The sequence below is a fragment of the Lepidochelys kempii genome, chromosome 21 (genome assembly GCF_965140265.1).
Source record: "Lepidochelys kempii isolate rLepKem1 chromosome 21, rLepKem1.hap2, whole genome shotgun sequence".
NCBI lineage: Eukaryota > Metazoa > Chordata > Testudines > Cheloniidae > Lepidochelys > Lepidochelys kempii.
Genome location: NC_133276.1, coordinates 6,030,414 through 6,054,199, shown reverse-complemented (window position 1 = coordinate 6,054,199; position 23,786 = coordinate 6,030,414).

The window sequence follows — 23,786 nt, the reverse complement described above, 5'->3', positions numbered from 1 at the left end:
CCCTCTTGGCTCCCTGTCCCTTGACTCTGATTACCCAGATAATCAGTGATCCAAGCGTATTTGGTGGTACAGTTGATCTGGATCCTACAGTGTATCTGATACAGAGAAGGTATCTCTTTAATGCAAACCGAATGTGAAACACAGGAATGGTCTGGTTTGTTTGGAGAAGAACTTGTGAATGGAACTCATTTGCTTGGTCATGTCTGTGGTGTCTGTTAACGTACATGTGATGATAGAATAAAATGGTTACAGAAATGTTGTTAGAAATAATTACTAGGGCTATTTATAATGCCTCTGCTCCAACATGCAGAATATTGTCTCTTGAGTTTGCAGATCTGGACAGTCCCAGACTCTCAGTAAATCTGACTTTGCAGCGTTCCAGGAAAGCATTTTGTTAGCTTTCATTAGGGAGATAATGCACTTTGACAGTGGATGCAAAGGTGTCCGTGTTTATGTGATACATGCACAGGCCCCCATTCTGCTTGGGCAAACTCCATGTGCTTCAGTGGGATTCTGCGTGGGCACGGGGGTCTGCCTGCATGCGCCAGAGTGCGGGATCAAAGCCATAATTTTCAGGCATGGTTTTAATCCACATGAAAACAAACGAACGAAGGGTGTTTCGTGTTGCTGTGTGCAGAGTTCATTATAAAATGTGACTGCATTTGTAAAGGAGAAACAGATCGTTTGCATGTTCTATAGCTTGATTTATTGCTGCTCCCCAGCAGGCCTTTAGTCATTAAAGTTTATCGCAAAATAATAGAGACTGGGGCCTTGAGGAAGCATGACCTAGTGGATAGAGTACTGGACTGGGAGTCATGAGGGCTGGGTTCTGTTCCTGCCTCTGCCGCTGGCCTGCTGGGTGTAAATAGAAAAATCTATTCACACAACTAATTCCCTTCTCATGCGCTCTTTGTTCTGTTGGTTTGGATCCTAAACTCTTTGTGGCAGGGGCTCTCTCTGATGTATCTGTGCAACATCCAGCACAGTGGTTTCCTGAGCTTGGTTGGGTCCTCTAGGCTCCACTATAACGAACAGCAAGAGAGACTGAAATAGGTATAAGCAAAGAAAGGACCATTTGTTTTTTTCTGAGTTTTGAAATGGGGTAGTCTCTGGGTCAGAGAGATAGGGAAGCTGTTCTCGAAGGCAGGAGCTGCTGAGGAGAAGGCTCTCACACCAACAGCATTGAGAAGGGAGCAGGGAGGGATGCAAGGATGAGGCCAGTGTTGATTGAGCAGGGAGAGAAGGAGGGGAGACTAAGTCCATGAGGTTGGCTGGAGTGAGTTTGTGGAGGACTTAAAACAGGGCAGTTGTGAGCTGATGGCTGAAATGAAAGCTGAGCCAGCAGGGCTGTTTTAAGATGCCACGACTGCTTTGTATGTGTGTGAGGACAGCCACAGCCCTTTGTCTGTGTTGGTCTGGGAGAGCTGGGACTGAGGGAGAGGGGAGTTAATTCCCATATAATTGTAGGCCAGGAAAAACACGAGATCTATTCGAAATCCCCGCTGCTGTAAGTCAATGCTGATTCCAAATGCTTTGCCTCCAGTCTTTATGCCCCGAACTTTCTACCGTTTTTAACGTTGGGCTTTACGAGGGGCTATAATCGTTAGCCGTTATCTGCTGACTCAGCTGTTTGCTGGCAGCAGTGTGTCAGGTGGTGATATAGGAAACTTAGGCTCTTTAGGGGGCAAACATTAGATGACATCAAGAAGCTATTTGCAAGCAGTGTCATTTCCCGTGCCCTTTTCTATCTTCCAGCTGGGTGATTTATGGGTGAAACCCCCAGCGGAGGGGAGCAGAGACACCCATATAAAGGTCTCCAAGCTGCAAATGGAGCTAAACTGAGCGATGATGCAGCTCACAGAAAGTGGGAGGGCAGGGGGGTTGCAAATGCAATGCCTGTCTGAGAGGTGGTCATTTAGAACCTGGGAGCTGATCATTTAAAAGGGGAGGGAATTCCCCTGGTGCTCTCCCCACACACACACTTATAGATAAATCACTGCCTATGCCCCCTAGACTCTTACTTTCCTTTCTACAAAAGGGGAACGATGCTATTGATGCAATGTAGAAGGTGTCCAGGCGTCTCTAGTGGTAAACACAGGCTCATTGCACTCCTTGGTCCTTATAGCCAAGTGTTTATTGCCATTTAGTAATGGTAAGTGGAGAGACAATGTGATAAAGAGGGTAGGGTACTGGGCTGGGAGCCAGAAGACCTGGGTTCTATTTCTGGTTGTGCCACTGGCCTGCTGGATGATCTTGGGCAAGTCACTTCCCTTTTCTTCCCTTCTAAGCCTGTCTATTCAAATTGCAAACTCCTTGGGGCAGGGACTGCCTCTGAGTGGATGCCTACATGGGCATCAATGGGCCTCTGACTCTTTCGCAATGCAAATAGGTGCTTTTGTACCAGCGCTGCCAGGAATTTATCTCCATGTCTAGTAAAACCATAGTTGCCTTGTGGTTGTGGGTTCTCCCTCCACTGCACACTGGTGGTAGATGTGTTACAAGTCAGGGCAAGGTGAGTGTTTCAAAGATGTGATGGAGTAGAACAGCCCCTCTGTGTCAAGCTTCCTGGTCGGTTTCCCAAGATTAACTTCAGAAAGAGAAACTTTTTATTGTTGGAGGAAAGTTTCACAATTATGAAATTTAACGTTTCAATGTGTTTGTCGGTCCCTGCCCCTTCATAATATTTCTTGCTAATTTTGATGATGATTGAAGCTATTAGCATTTTTACAATATGACTAACTGGATACTTTTAAGGAAGGAAGTAGTATCCAATGGTTACATCGGGACAGGGAGCCAGGAGTCCTGGGTTCTATTTCCAGCTCTTGAACATAGCATTGGATCACGTGCTCAGAACGAGGGACGAGGAACCAAGACATCTGACTTCTGTTCCTGGCACTGGGTCTGATTATGGGCCTGGGTCACCAAAGGAAGGGATTTGAGAGCTCAGATTCCTGAGTCCTAGTGGATTTGATTTTACCTTCAGCAAGTCACTTCACCTTCCTGGGCTTCAGCCTCCACACCTACATAATGACAATAGCAATGCTGGGCTGCCCCTCGAGATTGAGTCCAAGTGCTTTGAGAGCTTCGGATCAAGGCACGGGAAAAGTGCAAAATGCTTGTAGTGGTTCATACTTTCCAGCCAATCTGCTGATCCCACATATCGAAAGACAAGCTGGGCTGCTATCCAAGCATAAACGTCTGAATTAATAGCAAACAAGATACTAAGAATGACTGTCCCAGCAGATCTGTGTAAAGCTGTTCCTTTTCTTTCCTTCACCTCTCCTGCAATTCCCTTTCCAATGTGTTTTCTGTGGCTAACCATTTGTTTGCTAAAAAATCAAGAGTAAACCCCACTGTCAAACCTCAACCCCCGAGTGAATGTTTTGGTTCCAGAGCATTGACTCTTCTTCTGTCCTTCGAGCAGTCACGTCCTTCGGGTTCAGGCAGCCTGACAGGTCACTTTGTCATTATGATTTAAAGAAACTGAACGGTCCCAAAGTACTGCTTAAGCTCAGAGTCTAAGCCCTGAGTGTATCCTTCACTCCCTGACAATAGGGTGGTATCGACCTGAAGAGAAATTAATAGCCTCACAGTCTTGATAAGCCTCCACTATCCTTGTGCCTGATGGGCTTTTTTCATTTTATTTTATTTTTTATTTTTTATTTTATTTTATTTTATTTCATTTCTTCCTGCTTGGGGAAGCTAAACACTAGCTGTTGTTACTGTTGCACATGATGCATACGGGCATAGGGCTGCTCCCTGGTTAACGAGGTTAATTTCAGATCTGCATACCCCACCTTTTGAACAGCCAGTTGAGGGAAGGACCATAAAGAGGTTTCTTTAGGGATAGAGTTGGAGAGATGCCTTAGGAAGAAATCAGGATCCAACCCTCCAAGGGCCACAGGACTGGGCTGGAGATCAAGGTGGGAAGTTTACTACTTGGTTTTCTTTCAGCTTATTACTATTAAATACATGTATTGTGGTAGCACCCAGAGGGCCCTGACCAGGGATTGGACATCATTGTGCTAGGGGGTGTGTGGCGATGAGCTCACCCCGCTCCTGCTGCAGTGTTCACAATTGAAGTAAATAGCAAAGGACAAAATGTGAGTACAGTGGTTGGTGGAGGCAGCACATAGGAAAAGTGAGTATTAGTTAAGGTCAGTTTAATATGCCGTGGTCACATCACAAGGGCTTGTTTTGCTTCCTTGATGCAAACGTGATCCCTGAAGGATAAAACTTAAAAAAAAAAAAAAAACCAATGGGGGCCCACAACATGCATAAAATGAGCCCCAAACTCTACTTTACAGGGGAGAGGTTAAAAGCCAAAATTTTCAGAAGTGGCCCCCAACCTTCAAGTGCCCCTGTTTTAGAGTGCCTATCTAAGGCACTTACATGGCCCCCATCACCATAGGATTTGAGATCCTCATAATCTTTACTGTGTTTATCATCACGCGCTCCTATGAGGCAGGGCAGTGCTATTATACAAATGGGAACGGGAGGCATAGAGAGGCTGTGACTTGCTCATGTTCACACAGGAAGGCTGAGGTGGAGAAAGGACTTGAACCCAAGTCCCAGAAAGTGCCGTAACCACTGGACCATCCATCCTAACTCTTGAGACTTCTAGGAGCTGTTCTTTCAGACAAGTTGAACTGCCATTGTTTACAGTGGGAATTGTGGGTGTTCCATATCCACAAAGTCAGCCCCTGGGTTTGTCTGGTTGAAGGACTCAGAAATAAGGAATCAAAAAATTAGTGGCCACTGGGGCTAAAATCAACTTGAACTAAAATTGTTTGTTATATACCTAAGTCTGAAACATTAAACAATTTAAACGGTGTTAACATAACACTTCTGCAAAGACTGTGGTGTTAGGTATAAGAACCACCTCTGGAGACTCCTGGAGGGAAAAAATTGTATATACCAAGTGAAATCTGGCATAGAACCTAAATGTTCCCTTTACATTCCAATTTTAAATACCCAGCTCTCAAACCAAACCACTTGCTATTGTGAACACGCTGGGAATGAGGCCCTGTTTTAAAAACCTTACCCACAAATTATTTTCTAAGAACCTTCTAATTTATAAACTAGCTTTTATATTTGTCAGCCTTAAACGTACTTAGAACTCTTGGAAGAGCAGAGGACCAGAAGCTGAGCTGGTGTAAATTAGCATAGCTCCCTTGACTTCAGTGGAGTGGCACTGATTTACAGCAGCTGGGGTTCGGACCAGGAATTCGTTGGGCTTTTTTGGCAAACTTCCTGAAGGGCTTCGCTAACAGCTCTTGTCCTGTTTAAACGGCCATAAAACAGCAGTTAGACAGAACTCCCTGAATCAACATGAAACAGAAATCCTCCTGCCAAAATTATTTGGCTTGTAATTTTCTTATGTTAAACCTTGATATAGAAAGTTTCTTTCATTCCCTTCTGCACCCCACCACGGCCCCCACCATCTCAAGCAGCTGGGGTGAACCCTGGCCTCACTGAAGGTGCTGGCAAAACTCCCATTGCTTTCTGCAGGGCCAGAATTTCACCCCTTGTGTTTGGAATCTCTCAAACAAAAATCAACTGGCCCCATAGATGGGGTTTTTTTGTTATTTTTTTTTAATGAACAGATGAGCCAGGGGGTGCGGGAGAGGGGCTGTGTGTGTATATCGGTCTCATTTATATCTTTTAATAGTCACCTCGTGATTTTCAGTGTCAGAAGATGAGATGCGCTGGTTCTTAAAGAAAAGGAGTACTTGTGGCACCTTAGAGACTAACTAATTTATTTGAGCATAAGCTTTCGTGAGCTACAGCTCACTTTTGGGCTAGGTTAACCATTGTTTCTCACCAGCCTTTTCCTGGCCCGTACAAACCTGCTGACAAATGAAAATGGAAACATTTTTCGAGGGAAGAAACTATATCCTCTTTTCTGCAAAATAAAGCTTAATGGAATGTAGCTGTCCAGTCCAGGAGCTTGGGAAAAGAGCAGTGAGCTTGCTTTTTCCCCAGGTACTCTAGCGTGGCTACTGCTATCCTCTTGCAAGCAAGCCCTGGGCTGTATCCCTATGCAAGCTTAACCTAGCAATTTAAAGAGACTGTCCAAAAACCTGCTTTTTTTTTTTAAATGCTGCATTTTAAAATCTAAGTGGGAGGAAAGGGATGTTTTCCCACTCATTCCCATACAATACTATTTTGCATTTCTGCAGCACCTTGCCTGGAAATGCATAAGAAACGTTAATGTAGCCACACTGATCTGCTCTGAATCCCCATTTTACTGGTGGGGAAGCTGAGGCATAGTGTGTTCGGTGACTTGCCTGAGGTCGCACATGGATTCCATGGCACAGCTGGGAGTAGAGCCCGGGTGTCCTGACCCTTAGTCTCATGCTTTGCTCTCAAAAACATCCTTCTTCCCAAGAGTAAAATGTTCTTTCTGCTCTTCACAGTTTGAACACACAAGATGGGATTTTCAAAAGAGCTCATATATGAAATCGGGTGTTTGATTTTATACAGGAACAAAATTAGGCCAGCGCCAAGCGCTTCTGAGAAGCCCCTCCAAATGATCGCACTCTGCCCTTTCTCCTCGGAAATCAGAGACTTCTGCACTTTGTGTTCCTGTCACAAATACGGATTTGTTGTCTTCGCCCCTTTGTGCACCATTATTACAGAGCAGTGTGCAAACTTTCCCACTCCCTGGCCACAAGAGCAGACACGGCGGAATCAGACAGACGCAATACACTGTAGGGAGAAGGTTTTCTGTTGTGATGGAAGGGGACTTTCCGCCAAAGGGAAGATAAGCTTCTCTGATGGAACCCCGCCTCTGCAAAATTTCCTGTAGCCTGCCTCCTCCAGCCTATGTCTAGGCATGTGCTATTAAATGGTATAAAGAGGCAATAAGGATGACCCCTTCCGGTACGCACAGGGAATTTCCTCTGGCGAGAACCACTAACAGACTGAATCCAAAAGCAACTGGGGAATCCCCCAAGTTCTTACTTTGTCTCAGATTGTGAAACCATTTGAAACTGATGCTGTCCCCCTGAGTTTTTGGCAGAGGAGAATTGACTAAAACAACTTGAATCCTCTCAAATGGACTTAGGCTTTGTCCTGCAACAATCTGTGCTCAGAACTCACATACAGCTGTGCACACCCTGTGTCAGCTAGAACAGGTCTGAGTCTGACACACAAACAGTTGGCATCTCAAGAGGCACCCAAATTAGAGTGTAAAAAAACCCAGGATAGAGGTGGGTGGAAGGTCAAAAGCTGCCTGAATTGCCACCTTGTGATGCAAATAACCCATTGTGGGCTCCTGGTAGGCAGTGACTTTTACTCTGAGCACGTATTTCAGCCCCCTGAAAGTTCACATTGTAAGCACGTTGATACAGTGACCACAGTATGTCACCACAATACAGTAAGCGTAGATTGCGGGACAGGTCCTGATATCCTGCTTGCTCCATGAGGTAGAGGGGTAAGTAAGACAATAGTTCTATTTAATGTTCAGGATAGGTAGTCAATGTCTTAAGTGTGTCTACTGCTTTCTCTCAAGTGATGGTTCATTTACTAATCTCCTCTTGTGGCAAATAGCCCTTTAACAAGCTGTATTGGCCCATAGTGAAGGGAAGTGTTTTTTCCAGCAGCTGAGTGTGCATTTTTTGCTAGTGGAAACATAAAAACCATACAGCTCTTTACAGGTATATTGGCTGTGTATTAATACCTGCCAAGCAAATATTTCGATTCAGCATGAGGAGGGTTGTAAATATCTCCCGTGGTGTGTCAGATCAGAGCTGAGCAAACACCTGTCTTTTTTTGTTTGGTGTTCAAAATTCAATTAACTTCAATTTGGTTCGAACAAAACATGTTTGACCCGACATGGATTTTTATCCTTTTTTCTTTTGTTTTGGGGTGTCGTAGTCTTTCGGGTAAGTAAATCTAGCTCATTTTTTAAACTAGATGGCATTTTCAAATGAAAAATCAAATGAAAAGTTTTTGACTTACCCTAAATATATATATACTATTTGCAGCCAAAACTATTCACCTGAATTTGACCTGAATTTGCAAATGGCTTGGGTGAACCTGAAATTATATTTCTTGTCAAATAAACTATTTGTCCAGAAAATTTCACCCAGCTCTGTTGTAGAGAACTTCCTTTCGTGGAGGGGCAGGAGAACGTTTCATAAATAAAACAATGATGTGAACAACAACATCCAGCATTTGCTCACTGTACTGAAAAGCAAACAAGGGAAAGAAACACCGTGTTGTGTTTAAACAGTTTTTTCAGGAATAAATTCTGCTGTTGGTTTTGGAGCTGTGCAGAGGTCAGAGCACTGGGCCTATCTAAATTCAACCTGCAGTTCCACCTAGTTAGTTGTTCTGCCCTAAACAGTTGCGTCATGTGGCTCTGTGCTGTTAAACAGCTGCAAAGTCTCACCTCAGAGGTTGCTGTATTTTAATTGGGGGAAAGCAATTTGTGTGTATATAATTGGTAGATCTGTTTAAATATGCAGAAGATTACATAGCATTTCACAAATATTAACTCTCTCATTCCTCCTCCATCTTAGAGGTAAGTAAATATCCCCATTTTACTGATAGGGAAACTAAGGCAGAGAGAAAAAACAATGAGGAGTCCTTATGGCACCTTAGAGACTAACAAATTTATTTGAGTATAAGCTTTCGTGGACTAGAACCCACTTCATCAGATGCATGGAGAGGAAAATACAGGAGCAGGTATAAATACATGAAAAGATGCGAGTTGCCTTACCAAGTGTGAGGTCAGTCTAATGAGACAATTCAATTAACAGCAGGATACCAAGGGAGGAAAAATAACTTTTTAAGTGGTAATAAGAGTGGCCCAGTTCAGACAGTTGACAAGAAGGTGTGAGTTACAGTAGGGGGAAATTAGGTTTAGGTTTTGTAGTGACCCAACCACTGCCAGTCTTTATTCAGGCCTGATCTGACTATGTCCAGTTTGCAAATTAATTTCATTTCTGCAGTTTCACATTGGAGTCTGTTCTTGAAGTTTTTTTGTGGAAGAATTGCCACTTTCAGGTCTGTTATCGAGTGACCAGGGAGATAAGTGTTCTCCTACTGGTTTTTGAATATTATGATTCCTGATGTCAGATTTGTGTCCATTTATTCTTTTGCGTAGAGACTGTCCGGTTTGGCCAATGTACATGGCAGAGGGGCATTACTGGCATATATCACATTGATAGATGTGCAGATGAACGAGCCCTTGATGGCATGGCTGATGTGGTTAGGTCCTATGATGGTGTCCCTTGAATAGATATGTGGATAGAGCTGGCATTGGGGTTTGGTTCCTGGGTTGGTTATGTGAGTAGTTATGTGATCTGCACAAGGTCACAGACAAAATCAGTATCAGAACAAGATTGGAACTCAAAAATTCCTGAGACTTGGTCCTGTGTGCAGATCATGAGACTCGATGTTGACAGGACAAGAGCCCTGTAAGTATAAAGGATGCATGTGATTGGAATAGACCCAGAATCCAATGGGGAATTGTCACAATTGTCTATGAAGCAAAACTTTTGGATTGACTCTTCCTGGGCCCATGTATATTTATTTGAAGTTTTTTTTTTCAAAATCCCACATAACCTTGAAGTAAAATCTCTTATGAAGAAGCCTTGACATAACATGCATTTGTCTCTCACAAATATTCTTCCATTCTCTCCCCTTACAGAGGTGGGTGGGTGTGTGGGCCACACCTGCATTGTAACTCTGTCACTTCAGTAAAAGGCAGCCCCCAATTTCATAGAAAAGAGCGCGGCTGCCATTATATTAAAACAAACCAGGATCCTGAACATTGTGAAGAAGGGACCTGAAAAAAGGCAAAAGCAAAACAAACAACTTTGTGCTGAAATGCGGAATGAAACTAGAAGTTTGCAAGCTGGACTGCCGTTTGATAATGGACTTGAGTGTTAACCTCATGCTATCTCTGTGCTATGGTGGCACAATTAGCTTGTAACCCAGATCCAGTACTTTTTGGATTTCAATATCTCTGATTCATCCCTCACTCACCTGTGAAACAGACACTTAAGAACTCAAATTTATCCTCCAATAGAGCAAATGAAAAGCTATTATCTCTTTACATTATCAACCTGATTCTTCGCTCATTGGAACCCATGTAACTCTTTGAAAATTATTTAGGAGTAACACAATTGAAGTTGCACCAGTTTTACACCCATATGAGAGTCCTTATGCCAGAAAGAAGGGGTGGTGCTGGGATAGGGCAATGGCCTGGGACATGAAAGACACAATTCAGTTCCCTGCTCTACTGCTCACTTGGCATGTGACCTTGGCCAAAATTTTCAGATGTGTCTAGCAATTTTGAACATCTCATTGTTTAACCATCCAAATTTAGATGCCTTAAAAGGGCCTGAATTTCAGAAATGGTGGAGCATTCACCTTCTGAAAATCAGACCTTTTTAGCCTCTCTCTCACTGGACACCCAAAAACTGAAGCACCCAAAACAGTCTTTTTTGAAAACCTTGACCTAATTACTCTCTCTGTACCTCAATATTCCTATCTGTAAACTGGGGACAATAGCTGGCTCATGGGCACTTACTGAACCCTCATTGATGTTTAGGGAGTGCTTGGTGTTCCCTGGTCGAGAAGTACTGCAGAAGATACAATATTACATGTAATGGTATGATTGGCTTTTTGTTTTTTCTCTCTTGATTTAAAAGACAGAGAAGATGATGAGTTTGCAAAGCAGAGATTGCAGGAAACTCTGAGGAGGAGGCAAAAATCTTCCAAAGCAGCAGCTTGTTTTGCCACTTGTATATTTGTGCTCCCTGAAAACCTCTTGTTTGCTTGGCACTGGCGAATGCAAAGCAGGTAGCTAGACATGTAGCCACTTGGGGTGTACAGCTGCCTTGAGGCCCAGGCTGGAGCCATTTTAAAGTTGGTCTTTAATATTCCCCCCTTTATATTGCCTGTGGCATGTATAGAGATAAGTTTCAGCTTTCTAAATGCACAACCCTCTGCAGCCCTTGTGTAATTCCAGTGGGAAAACTTCCATTTGTTCCAGTTGTCCACTAATTGGTCTGCTGCTTTCTAAAGGTGCTGATTACTCTGACTACTAATCTTCTGGTTAAAATCAAGAGACCAGCTGGAGGGGTCTACTGGAATTGCCTCTAGAAAGATCATGCTCAGCCACATCACTCATTCATCCCAGCCCAGGCAAAGCACTACAGGAGCTCTCCCTCCTCATATTGAGCACTTCTGTGGCACCTTCCATGTCAAGATCTCATCCTCCTGTACTTTATCTGACTAATCTGCCTGACATGCTGGGAGGTAGGGAGGTGGTGTTACTCTCTCAGTATATTGCCAACCCAAAGAGTTTGACTTTTTTTTTTAATGAAAGCTGAGTTTCCCATGTAATCACCTGACTCCAGGAGCTGGGGCACCATGGGTCTTCCAATTTGGCTTACTCTGATGTGAAAGAAAGAGAAGAAAAGTGCAAGTTTCACCTTGAGGAAAGGCTGAGAAGGGCTGATTGTGCAGACAGTCCTCCCACCATTCATTGGTGGTCTTGCTCACCCACCCTCTATTGATGTCAAAAATCCCTTGTTTTAAAAAGACAGATCAAATTTAGCCCATAAGCTAGGTTATGGGGGTGGGGGAGTCTAAAAGCAAAAGATATGTTTCAGGGACATGTAAAAATTCAATTGAAACTTTAAAAAAAAATCCCCCCAAAACAACCAAACTTTATCTAACTATGCTTGCAGCTAGGTCATGCTGGTGCCAGAAGCTGCCTGCACTGGGAAGTGGGTGGGTTTATTTTGACTTTACTTCCAGGGAATTAAACACACCAAAAAAAAAAAAAATCAGCAAAAACTTTTCAACGTGGGAGCCCAAAGTTAGGCACCTCAGTAAGTGGCTTGATTTTTTTTTTTCCTCCCGCGTTTTCCAGAAGCCCTTGAGCAGCTGCAGTTCCCATTAAGTTCAGTGGAAGTTGTGAATGCCTGTCACCTCTGAAAGTGCCTTATGTATGGATTTAGGCGCCGAACAGCAAGCACCCAAGTTGGAATATTTTGGTTTCACAATGAAAAAAGCTTAACCTTTTAATAAACAAGTGATCACGACAAAGGTAGGAAGATTACATTATTATTTTTATTATTAATATAGTTCCTGGGAGCCCTAGATCAGGACCCTGGGTGCTAGTTGCTGTACAAACAGAACAAAAAGACAGACCGGCTCCAGCGAGCTTACTCTACCTGTAAAATATGTGGATACAGACAGGGAAGTGCAAGGAAACAATGAGAAAATATGGGTGAGCTTACTTGACAATGGTATCTGCTCACCAGCTGAAATGCATCTGTTTATGTATTAAAAATATAGGTCTGTAGTGGTTTACTGTTTAACAAAGGCTGAAAGTTACTTTATTTATAAATAGGATTTAGTGATTCAAAACTTCCCCTCCAAGAACTCCTTTGTTGCATCTTCATACACAGCCTCCGTTAGTATGTTGGGGGAAAGTGTGACAATAAGGGACCAAAGTGTTTCGCAGATAGGAGTTGAACAAATAAGGCGGGAGAAGGAGGAGGTGCTGTAACTTGGTGTAAACTCTCTACCCCCGAACATTTTGATGTATTTATCATGGTATATCAAAAACAGCTTGCTCTAACTCCGAATTGTGAATGTTTGTTTTACCCCTTAGCCCCAGGGGCGCAACTCTTAGGTGTGCCAAAGAGCCAGCTTGTGAAAGGAATTCTGGGGGTGCTTTTGAAATCTCCCTGAGTGCTTAACTGCCTTTTAAAACTCAGGCCATAAATCCTGTTTTCAAAAGTGACTTGGGCCCTTAGGAAAATGAAAGTCTCCAATAGTTTTAGGCTTCTACGTGTCTAAGTCACTTTTGAAAATGAGATGTGGGCACTCTGGAAAACCTCACCTCTCCCGCATTTGCAGGCCCCCCCTGGCATGGGGCGGGCGGGCTGCTCGCTCAGGTTTGAAAGCCCCTGCCGCCCTACCCCCTAAACCGGTGCCAGACTTGGGCGTGCATGCAGCGGGGCGGAGTGACCCCGCCTGCCTGGTTACTCAGGTGCAGCCGTGTGGGCAGGAGCCGGGCCGGGGCCGGTCAGCGCGGGGGGGCCAGGGCAGGGTTCTTGGAAGAAGCGTTTTGCGATTCTGGTTTCGCTGGCCCCCGTTGCGTGTGGGGTTTTTTTTTTGGTTTTTGGTTTTTCCCGTTGGTCGCCTCCCCTTGCAGCTGCGTTTGCGAAGCGGGGAGCGCTGCGGGCGTAGCTGCGGCTCGCCCCCTGTCTCCTCCTTTCTCCGTCCCCCCCCCCTCCGCCGGGCTGGGGCTGGGCGGCCGGTGCCTTTTTAAAGCGCCTGCGCTCCCCGGCCCCCCTCCGGCTGCGCGGAGCCGCGGGCGGGCGCTGGCCATGGCCTCCCCCGCCCTGGGGCCGTGCCCCTGCCCGCTGCTCCCGGAGCCCGAGCAGCCGCCTTTCCTGCAGGGCCTCCGCGCCGGCGAGCGGAAGAAGAGCCTCAAGCGCTCGGCGCCCGCCGCGACGCCCGAGCCGCGGGGCACGGCGCAGGGCAGCGGGCGGGCGGCCCCGCCGGGGAAGGCTGGAGGCGGCGGGGCGCCGGCGGACGCGGGGCTCCGCGGCCCCGCGGAGGAGCCCGGCCCGGGGCGCGCGGGTCCCCCGGCCGGGCCGCGGTGGCGGGGGCCGTTGGCGGGCAGCGGCGGAGCCGGGGAGGAGCGGGGGCCGGCCGGCGGCCGCCCCCGGGACCCGCCGGGCTCGGGCAAGCCGCCCCGCTCCGGGCGGCTGCGGCTGCGGCTGCGGCGGCGCTCCGGGGCGCCGCGGCTGCTGCCCGACGTGCGGACCATCTTCGAGCAGCCGCGCGACCCCCGCCTGCGGCCGGAGACCGGGGCAGGGCACCGCTTCGCCGCCTTCGCGCTCGGGAGGGGCTGGTGCGACCTGTGCGGCCGGGCGGTGCAGCAGCGGGCCCTGCGCTGCGCCAGTAAGTGTCTCCCCCGCTCCCTCCTTTGCCGGTGGCTGGTCGCCGCCTCCGCTCCCATTGCAGGTGCCTGGTCGTCCCGGCCCCCCACCATTGCATAGCACCCTGCAGCCCCTCCCGGTCCGAAATGTAATCACCCCCCTCGTTTGCCTTGCAGGGTCCCAACCCCTCAGCCCCCATAACAGGGTTCAGGTATCTCCTCCCTTCAGTGCAGCCGCCCGCCCCCCCCCGGGATGCCCCCCGCCCCATGGCTGTTGATTGCGAATGGCCGGTGACCTCCAAATCCCCTACCCCACACCCTGCTGATTGTGTCAAGAAAAACCAGCGGGCGGGAATCTGTATCTTTTAGAACATAATGTATTGTCTCCGGGAACTAACACATGGTGTCACCTTGTTGCATCTGATTTGCATTCTTGTACAGCGGTTACGATTCCTCGAGCAGAGTGCCGCTGCTTTCTGCAGAAGGCTATTTCAGTAGTGCCTAAGGTGATATATTTATTAGAGGGGAGCTATTTCTTTCTCTGTTTCTAAACCTTGAGTAACCTCCCAAGTGGGGAATATATTTTTCCTTTTTTCTCCCTCTCGTTTTTCCCTGTGGTTTGCATGATCAGTTATTAAACCTATTACATCCCAAAGTATTTATCTTCATTTGCAGTTTTGAGATCATTGTATGCCTTCCCCTTTGCCCCACTGGTAAATCGCCTGGTTCTCAGACAGTGTATTCGCAGATTTATTCTTGATTAGGTCACTTGTTTTACCTTCTTCAGTAACTGTAAAGGCTTGCTAGGTACATAGCTGTATTGATGACAGATAATGGTTTGATGCAGGGGGCTGCCTGGATGGGCTATCACCAGCAGGAGAGTGAATTTGTGGGGGGGGGGGGGGGGTGGAGGGTGAGAAAACCTGGATTTGTGCTGGAAATGGCCCACCTGATGATCACTTTAGATAAGCTATTACCAGCAGGACAGTGGGGTGGGAGGGGGTATTGTTTCATATTCTCTGTGTATATATAAAGTCTGCTGCAGTTTCCACGATATGCATCCGATGAAGTGAGCTGTAGCTCACGAAAGCTTATGCTCTAATAAATTGGTTAGTCTCTAAGGTGCCACAAGTACTCCTTTTCTTTTTGCGAATACAGACTAACACGGCTGTTACTCTGAAACTTGCTTTAAAGGGTATCATTGGGATCTAATGAAATATTGTCTTACAAGACTGTGGACTTGCATGGTGCTACGGTGCTCATAGATGAGACAGATCAGTTTTTGAGTCTGGCAGCAAAGAGCTTCTTGTGTGTGCGTTAATGTGCTGTAGTCAACTGCTGCTTGGAGAGTTCATTTTGGTCACTAGCACATAACGCCTGTCATTTGGCTTTAAGATTTAGAACAGCTGTTCCATGAGGGCTGGTGACGTTTAATAACAATCTTTTCCTGTCCCTCTCAAAGCCTTTCTCGAAAGTCACAAATTCATAGAGTAATAATGATGGTATTGGAAGATGCTCCTACCTTCCTTATAGAATTTTCATAGTTTCATGATCTATGATCGTGAAATTCTGACTCCTCTGATGTCAATGGGAGTTGCACCTGCTTATGGGATTTAGCCCCTAGAATGCAGGATACTCCCGAATCATTGCATGATGTATATTTTTCTGCCAAGATGCCATTTGGCAATGTAAGGGCATTTCTCAATAAGCTAACTAACACACTGGGGGGAGAAGCTTGATTGAACTTAATGATCAATGTGGAACTTCTGATGGTGTCAAGGGAACTTGGATTATTGATTTTTTTTTAATTGGCTCTTGTATAGTAATCAAAGCTTAATATTTGATGGGGTGATGTACATTTTTATGTGCCCAGCACTGGCTCTGAATGGCTCATTCTCTCTCCCTTTTTGTAGCTGATAAATATGCTTCCATGTTCCGTGTTGAGTGGACATTCACTCTATGTCTGGGCAATAACATCGACTTATTTAACTAGCTGAAAATTACATTTTCCTATTACCAACTCCTCTCTACCTTTGTAACTATATTAGCAGTTATAAGGACAGTTATTAGATTCCTCTTTCGAAACGATGGCACTGATAATCTGTGAAGTACTGGATCTGTTGTTTTTTTTTTAAGCAGCTAAATAATTCTACAGTGATTTTTCTCTTGTTTTGTATTGTTGATTGTTTTTCTAACGCTGCCTTGTGCAGCATATAGAATCTTGTAAAGCGTATCTAATCCTGATGTGCTTTGGAATATTAAACTGCCTTTCAAAATGAACTCTGCGTCTGGCAGGGGATGCATGCTTCAGAGGTTACACTGACAATGCAATGTATGTGCTAATGTACCATATTCATATTCTAAATTACCTGTATTCTAGATATTGATGGGGGCGGGATTCGCTCTGCGTGATAAATTCACTCTGCGTGGTGGTTTGTTTCAGCAGTAGCTTATGGAGGAATATCTAGTTACTAACTAAAGAAACTGAGACAAGATAAGTATACGTTAAATAAATAAAATGTGAATTTTTTTTTAAAGTAGGTCAGTGTCATTGTCCATCTTGAAACTGCTGGGGTCTGGAAAAAGGAAGCATGTCGGACGTCTAAATCTCTTAATTCTTAATTATTTTTTTCTACTCTAATACCTGAGAAATTTTAAGCAGGCTGCAAAAACAATCGCGCAGGTGTGATTGGGGCACATGCGCTCAGCTCCATTTTTATTTCCAGCACTGCACAAAAATCCCTCGAAACAAGCAAACCTTCGGCAGCAGTTAAAATACTTTGTACCCAGCGCTGTGTTGGCCTCCGCAATGACGGCAGTGCACAAACATGGAAGTAAACACAAAAGCAGACCTGTTTAATTTTGATTCCATTGGCAAAACATGGTGTTTGCTAATAGAAGTCAACATCGTGGTGAAATTACTTTCCTCTCCTCTACTGAAGGCATTACAGTCTCCTGTGCTGTTGGAGGTGCCATCATTCAAAGGAGACCTAAAACCAAGGTCCTGGCCACTTAGGGTTATAAAGGCCCTGATCTTGCAAACACTTACTTGCATTTTAACTTTGCTACTATGACCCTACTCATGATAGTAAAGTTAGACATGGACTTAAGTGTCTGCAGGATTGAAGCCCAAGATCTTACTGGCACTTTTCACAAGAGTAGGGATGTCAATGTAGGTTCTTAGATTTATATACAGTAAAATATATTTTTTATTTTTCTGGTTTTTTTTAAGGTGACCATTGTCATGTTTAATGACCTTTGTTATCTTGAGAAAATGCCTCATGACTGGAGAAGACATTCCACATTTTAATAGTGAAAGGGCAAGAAACTATCTGAAACAGCCGTTGTCTAATAGATGGCAGGGAAGTATTTTCACTTAGCAGAGAAGATCACACTTTTTGGTTTGATTTGTCATTCACTAGAGCATGACCTTCACTGATGATAGCTGTAACATGAATCCCGGATACAGCAGGGAAAAAAATGACAAATACACTGAAAATCTCGTATTTGTTCTTTTTCTTGTCGCAGGACCGAAATTGAAATTAATAAATCAGTTTAGTCACCTCAAGAGCAGTGACCGAAGAGCGCAAAGAGTTCTTGGAGATTGATGGCTGAGCCCACCTTCTGTGACTGACACACAGTTCTGTTGCAGTGCTTGGTTACTGTCTGGTTGTCTCCATCTTGATGTGATTTGATACTTTGGTCCAGATTTTCAAGAGTGCAGAGTTGGGTCGTGCTATGCTCAGCACCTACAGCTTATTGAGATGTCAGCTTTTGAGGGTTAGGAGCTGTCGTCTTGTTCTGTGTTTGTGCAAAGCCTCGCGGGCTCCTGTCTATGTCGAGGGCTCCTAGGTGCGACTGCAATACAAAGAATAATTGGGGCCAGGTTTTCACAAGAGCTCAGTGTAAAACATGTACCCCATGGGCTGAGCTCTTCTGAAAATCTGGCCCTGATTGTAGGGACTGAGTCCTTTTGACCCTGAGAGCTGCTGCACACCCATGGGACCTCATTCTTTGCTGCCTGGGTCAGTGTAGAGTGAGCCACTTGTGTAAGTGGAGGATTCTTATTGGGGACTGTTCTGCTCTCACTGGCTCTGGTGTAAAGGAATTCCCAAACGCTGGGACCAAGCCCTTTGACTTTGGGGGTGTTCAGTGCCTCATGAGACCTGGCCTTTTGTGTACAACTTAGTACCACAGGGAGAGTTTACAAGCTAGTTTGCTTTCACCCAAACTGTGGTGTCTCGTTCTTTCGTTCGTTCGTTCTTCCGTTCGTTCTTTCTTTCTTTTGGTGTGTGCAGCCATTGGACCTTAGGTCAGTAGCAACTCAAAGCTGCAAAAATCTGGAGGCTGTTCAGGAGCCCCTGTGAAATGAGTTTGGCGGTCTGGTTCCTTGTGATAGCTGCCAACATATGAGCTGGGCCCTGTTGTCGGCAAGATCCAGCCGGGAAGCCAGGAGTTTGATTTGGCCCCTGGAAGATGAAATGCCTGTCACTCATCAGCGTGCTTTTCCCTTAGAGTTCAGGCACTTTAACAGGAAGCTTGCTTTGCTGCTTCCCATGTTCATATTCTACGGCTAGATGGAGCATGTCTGTCTCCAGCTCTCATTTGTGATGTTAAATTTCCCCTTCATGAACAATTAATTGTCCTCCCACTCTCATGCAAACGTAAACTTAAATTGCGTGGGTGGTAGAAACTGTGTGAATGTGTTATTTATAACATCATGAAATCTGCTGAGCTTTTCACAGTCATTTCATTTGTTTCCTTGTAGAGAGTGAGACAGATGAGTAACAGCCATGAAATAGCCTCACCTTTGATTTGATACATAAATAAAGGTAGTTTTATGTACCTACCAGTGATCGAGGCTGCAGCATTGGATAATGCTCTGTAATGGGCTGGTCTGTCCACATTCCTGGCAGTGGATGCAGTTTGCATGAGCTTGGCAGACTCTGTTTCTCTGGCAGGCAGGCAGTATCACAGGTTGCTGCTGGTCCATAGGAAGGTGTTGGTTGTGGTGTATTTTTGTGAGGTTTTGTGTGTGGATTTTTTGGGGGGGGTGGGGTGGGGGAGGCATATGTTCTAATGCTGACCTCCCTGGAGCAATTATTCCCCTGTTCAGCCCTTTCTGGTTTTTCTGCTTTTGGCACTTGCTGGATTCTGAATCAAATGTTTCTGACTGTGATTTACACACTATGGTGTGTAAGCAGGGATCATACACATATCTCTTGGTGCCATTTGTTAATGAAGGGCAAGTGGGAGAGACAGTAGCAGCATATGGTCCTGTTGTAACACATTAAGGTTTTAATGTGGTGTGATATTCATTGAGTGTAACCCTATCAACATCATATCACATGGTAGCACAATGTGGTACAATAATAGGTCAGTGCTGGTCAATTTGTCACATGTGTTATTTAAATCCCTGCAGAATAGTGTGTGCACCTTACATGCACTTCCTTCCCACCTGCCTTGCTTGCCTCTTATTAACGTGCTAGTAATAAATGGTGCACGTCGTCTTTGTTCACCAGTGTCAAAAGTTCTGCCATTAAAATTTTCTACATGTTATGCAAAAGGCGAGGCATGATTGACTGTCAAGCATTTAAAGGGATATGGTGCTTTAATTTAGGACCAGATGTTTATATATGGTTTATTTAAAATAAAACCAATCCTCCACCTCCAAAGAGGGAAATTTTTGAAAGAACCTAGGGGAATCTAACTCACTTAAGTCCCTTTGAAAATTTTAGCTTAAAATGTTCGTATGTGGAACGGTTAGGGTGTTACAAGCTTCCTGTGAATAGGTTTTAGGGGGATTGCTCATACGGCTTTGGAATGTTTAAAGACTCGGGAAGAAGATTTAAAAAAGAAAAATCCTAATGCGTTTAGTTAGGAAAACCAAAAAGGGAAATAGCTGTGAACAAAGAGACACAAAGCATGAGTAGTTATAGTGTCAAAATTCCAAAACTAAACAAACTGCATATAGGGGGACGGGTGGAGTAAATGTAGGTTATCATTCAGTGGTGAGAATCTGAAGCAATGTTAGTAACTCAGGAAAAGGTCTTAAGTATAATGTATCTTCTTCACCAAGACCCCTTGAAAAGTTATGTCCCCCAGAGCAGCAGTGTCTCTCAAAGTCAGTGCATTGCCTTGCCTTGGTGAGTCCTGGTTGTGCATCTCATGTAGCACAGAAAGTTGCAAATTTCACTCTTGCGCAACTCCTGATTACATGTCAAAGGTGGGTCTGAGGCATGTCTTGGATCCAGATCCAAAGTTGGAGACTATTCACGGTTTCTTTAGTACAGCTCTACCGTTCTGGTTCTGCCCCACCTTAAATATTTAGTTAAATTTACTTTGGCCTATTCCTTAGCAGACAGAGGGCTTTACCTCGAACACTGGGGGCTGTGTGTGTTTCCCAGTTCAGGTTTCTGTCTACATTAATAGCTAACTTCTCATTCCAGTGCAGAAGTTTATGCACAAAGCAGCACATGCTGAATGTGCAGCAGGAGAGTCCACCGGTGTGAGGATTCAGGGGAGAGGAAGATGTTGTGTCCAGGACTTCCCTAACTTGTTTTTTAGAGATTGTGTGAATGGTTCTGCTATTAGGAAAAGGGGTAGTCGGTGATAGCAGCATGTTGCTGAACAAAGACTGGGGTTTTGGCTGGAATTTTTTCTTTTTGTGTGAACCAAAACCACATTGAAATCCCCTATTTTTGATTTCCCCTTTCTAAACTGATGGCCATAAATAAACCCTTCCCAAGAACTAGTTCGGGCGGGTGGATTCTTTTTGTTTCCTTCTCAATGGAAAAGCTAGGGGTGTGGTGAGAGCAGTGTCTCTGCCATGCTTATGTCAGAGTAAAAACCTTTCATTTCCTGGAGACTGCCTTCCTTATGGCAGCTGATAGGTTCAGACTGTGTGTGTGTGTCTGTGTCTCTCTCAAGATTGGATCCAAAGGCCATTGCAGTTAATAGTCTTATTGACTTCAGTAGGTTTGAATCAACAGCATCTGTGATTCCCATTCTAGTCAATGGGAGTCTTTCCAACAGCAGTTGGCTCAGACCTTTCACAATCACTTTATATGTGGTGGCTTTGGGTAGGCAGCAGGGAAGTGGCCTGTTCAGTGTGCAATATTCAAGAGTCTTGTTCCTAGCTTCTCCTAGGATGTGACTCAACTCGAACAGAGGCCTGGAGAGAGTAACTTGGGCTGTCGTCTTGGTCTTTTTCAACTGTTCCGTAGGGTGGACTACTGGGTCTTCACATGCAGCCCCATTCATGTCAACAAATGAATGGATGGTAGTTCTGCGTGTGGATCCAGGGCAGCATATGGCCCTTATTTGTCATCCTGTTAGTTAATTAAGAAACATTTGGGCTTCAGTCTTTAAGCTGTACTGTTGCAGCAAATGGAATCAGGCATACAAGACTATTGTACACTGTGCTTGTAACGTGTGAAACCTAAAACATGTAGTTTTAAGCATTTGTTTGGTAACCAGCAGCCTGTGATATGGCATTTTACAAGCTTTCAGCTGAAACACTCAAGATCTCAGTGGGAGAGACCAAATACCAGGCTCTCGTGCTGGCTACAGCTTTATCAGGAAGCTTTACCTGGTAGCCAGGAAACTGGGAATTTGTTTGGGTGGAGGGAGCTCGGAAAAGAGAAGCATCTTGCAGTGTGCTTAGGTTTGTGACATGGGTGCTGTGGTGGAGCAGAGGGCAATTATTTAAAGGAAATGCTGACAAATTCAGTTCCAAACCTATCAGGTTTCCACCTAGGATTCAGAGAACCAAGCTGAACTGCTGATGTGAGCTACACTTTTGATAAATCTTGTGGGGAGAGAGGAGAAAATAGGAGTGGTTATTGCTAGATCGGACACAAATCTTCGATATAGCTAGGACAGCAACATAAATAGAACAGCAAATAGAGTTGGGGAAGACTGACCAAGCACTGTCACCATGCATTGATGGTGGTCTGAAATGACCTTGTAGTGCAAGACCTATAAAGGATGGCACAGCTACGGTCATTAACGGTTTAAAGAGTGGTTTCAGATCCTGCTTTTGTTCTGAGGAGTTGGAGCGCTATCATATAGGTACGTGTATATATCGAGTGTGATACGCTTTTTTGTAAAGGAGCGAGTGGAGTAATTAATTTTCAAGTTCTGTTGAGCTAGAATCTTGATATTTGGTTCTCTTCTATTATATCACTGAATATGCAGAGGGAAATCCACATGTCAGCTTGGACCTTTCTATCCAAGGTCCCCTGTCTTTTGTTGTAGAATTGCAGCTGTCTGAGTATTCACTGAAGCTAGAATGTTGAAATCTGGTGCAATCACTGCTTATGGACCACGAATTATGGAGGTGAAGGGGAAATCCCAGATTTGAGATTTGTCATGAGTTTTGTAGGTCGCTGAAAGGTCATCAGTCTGACCACTTCCAAAAACTAGATTAATTAATCTCAGAGTTGGCTCTGTTGATTGTGAAGCCTCCTACTTGGAGAGATGAAGGTCATTAGTTATATACAATGGATTGTAGCCAAGGAAGGTTTCAGAGGTGAGTTTACTGTTGGCACTAATTTTGATAGCTACTTCCACCTGAACAATAGGTTGCTGTTGGGGAGTGTGTATATGCACTTCCCCCCCGGCCCTTCCCACCACCACAATAATGTACGTTTGGATTACCACCTGGGGAGAAGATGCATGTTACCTGTCCCCACCATTAGAACTTTGTTACTTGATTAGGCTTGTTGTTTCCCAGCAGTCAAATCACTTTCCCCTTCTCCCAGCCAGTGCCCTTTCATGTGTCCCCCCGCTTGCATCTGTTATGAAGTCTCATGACTTGCTTTTGTCCTCAGTGAATCCAGGCAAATGTGCAGCCATTGCATTTTGAGTGGCCATAAAATAGTGATCGTTTCATTTGAGTGTTTGTGGCATTTGATAGCATATCCCTGCAGAGTGTCTGCCACAGCAGCCTGCTCTGGGGTTGGAATCTGATGCCTTCAGTCTTCAGCTTGTGTGCATTCAGCTGCAGCAGCCATAACTTCGCAAAGGCAGGAAACCTTTTGGACTAGAGGCTTCTCTATAAGGAAATCTTCCGAATCATTCTGTTTGTGTTCTGCAAGGAAGACTCTGTAGCGGACGCCCTTGAAATATACATGGAACCAGGCTCTTCCCTTAGCTTCATATATGCATTGCTCTCTGAGCTCACCTGTGCATCCGTGGACAGGATTTGGCCTTTAACTTCTGCATTGTGGCCCTGATTAAACAAAACATGTAACGTAAGCGTGTACCTTTAGGCACCTGCTTGAATCCATCCCTAGTCATCAAAGCAATTAAGTGCATGCTTAAGTGCTATGCTGAATCAGGGCCCATTTCCCTAGCAAGGAATAACACCTCCCTGTCTCTCCCCATGGTTCATGGAATGCTGCATGTTTCTAACAGCACTAGTTGTTTAAGGCAGTGCATTTGTTTAGCAGGTGAAAGCGTCCATTTAATACTGATTCCAGTAAACCTGGGAAATAGAATTTCAGTTGTTGACCTTATTTAATATTTCTCTCTTCAGGAGACCACTTTGCAGATTAAAATGACTGTCTCTTTTTTTTCTTTGTCTGCACTCTCCCCCCCCCATTTAAATTCTTTTCAATTTGGGCATTTGAAGTAAAAGGTGGTCACTAATAACTCACCCAGATAATTTTTGGAGCAGCATCCTACTACTCTCTCTCGCTAATCCAAACAGGGTAGTGAGACTTTGTCTGAACCCAGCCCTCTGGGCAGCTATGGAGGTGTCACTTTTATAGACAACATGTTCACAAGATTACAAACATAGGTCAGGTGAGGAAATGGTGCTGCTGCTAATATATATGCTTTAAATACATAAACATAAGAA